Source organism: Lissotriton vulgaris, chromosome 4_1, assembly GCF_964263255.1.
Source record: "Lissotriton vulgaris chromosome 4_1, aLisVul1.2, whole genome shotgun sequence".
Classification (NCBI taxonomy): Eukaryota; Metazoa; Chordata; class Amphibia; order Caudata; family Salamandridae; genus Lissotriton; species Lissotriton vulgaris.
Genome location: NC_141691.1, coordinates 1,603,009,536 through 1,603,011,319, shown reverse-complemented (window position 1 = coordinate 1,603,011,319; position 1,784 = coordinate 1,603,009,536). Strand labels below are relative to the sequence as shown.

The window sequence follows — 1,784 nt, the reverse complement described above, 5'->3', positions numbered from 1 at the left end:
CAAAGAGCTAATACCTGTACCATAATGGAGACTCTCACAGAAAAAACAGAGTTCTTGAGCCATATTCACAGCTGTAGTCCTCTGCTGTGGGGCCAACGGCTGCTGCTGCTAGTACGCGCCGGGTGGACGGCGCTGGAATGGTCGGGTTGCTCGGGACCTCCGGTACAAGTTGGAACTGCGGAGCGCTGAAGGGGTTGGACCGGCAGAGATGGGCAATGGAGGAGTACATTTTGGATATCTCTAAGATGGCGCTGTCTCCCCTTCGCCAGCTTCCCAAAGGCCCGGTGGGGTTTGGCTTTGGTGGGGTCCTAAGTTGTGGTGTGACGCACACCGCAGTCGTTCCTTTGGATTTGGTGAAATGCCGTCTGCAGGTGGATCCCAAGAAATACAAGGGCATTTTTAATGGCTTCTCAGTCACATTGAAGGAAGATGGCTTTCGTGGCCTTGCCAAGGGATGGGCTCCAACGTTTATCGGATACTCCATGCAGGGACTTTGCAAGTTTGGTTTCTACGAAGTCTTCAAAGTCCTGTATAGTAACCTTCTGGGAGAGGAAAACACATACTTGTGGCGTACTTCTTTGTATTTGGCGGCATCTGCCAGTGCAGAGTTCTTTGCTGATATTGCCCTGGCTCCAATGGAAGCTGCTAAAGTTCGTATTCAGACACAACCTGGCTATGCGAACACTCTACGGGAAGCTGCTCCAAAAATGTATGCTGAGGAAGGGTTTTGGGCTTTCTACAAAGGCGTTGTTCCCCTCTGGATGAGACAGATCCCTTACACCATGATGAAGTTTGCCTGCTTCGAGCGTACAGTTGAAGCTTTGTACAAATATGTAGTCCCGAAACCGAGAAGCGAGTGCTCAAAATCTGAACAGTTGGTGGTTACTTTCGTTGCCGGGTATATTGCTGGTGTGTTTTGTGCCATTGTGTCCCATCCTGCTGATTCAGTGGTTTCAGTGTTGAATAAAGAGAAAGGCAGTACTGCTGTAGCAGTCCTAAAAAAACTTGGACCCAAAGGTGTCTGGAAGGGTCTGACCGCCCGTATTATTATGATTGGCACTTTGACTGCACTGCAGTGGTTCATTTATGACTCCGTTAAGGTCTATTTCAGGCTTCCTCGTCCACCTCCACCCGAAATGCCAGAATCGCTGAAAAAGAAGCTTGGTCTTACTCAGTAGTAATGCCATGGACTTTAACGTTGCACACTCAAAGACGTTTTATATCTTTGGTTCAGTGTAGAATCTGCACCATTATTAACAGATGTAATTATTGGTTGAATCCTTGCTGCAGCATGGAGGGTCTGCAAGCTGTAATTTGGTTTTACCGTTGTTGTGTTTCTGTTGAAATAAACGGATGCTACAGTAAAAAAAAAAAAAAAAAAAAAAAAAAAAAAAACAGAGTTCTTCACAAATGGGAAAAGAACCCCAAGTATGAAAATAAGAAGTGACTGTGATGAATATAGGACTGCAGAACATGAAAACACATTGATTGTGGTCTTAAAAGGACCATTCTAGCAATGTACAAAGTATTAGTTTTAGTAAGAAAAGCAAAAAGGTGTAAATCTGTCTACTTGCATTTGTCTAGTAAATAAGTCATACTTTGTCTTTCATGTTTATATTGTATTATCGTATTCTTTACCAACTCCCTGGTGGGGATTTTGTCAGGACTTCATCCACACCAGTTTCTACGACCCCATTCAAAAAAAGGAATGTCTCCCTGTGATAACGCTGGTACACATTTTGCTTCAATGCGATCTGTGTTATAGTAGGGCCACACAAGCATCT

At 44.7% G+C, this 1,784-nt stretch overlaps 1 pseudogene across 1 annotated transcript; it reads left to right on the top strand.

Moving 5' to 3' along the window:
* Positions 1-215: 215 nt before the first annotated feature.
* On the top strand, positions 216-1,395 carry LOC147724302 (solute carrier family 25 member 3 pseudogene; annotated as a pseudogene). The gene has a single exon (XR_015295277.1). The product of XR_015295277.1 is annotated as a solute carrier family 25 member 3 pseudogene (transcript).
* Positions 1,396-1,784: the final 389 nt, after the last annotated feature.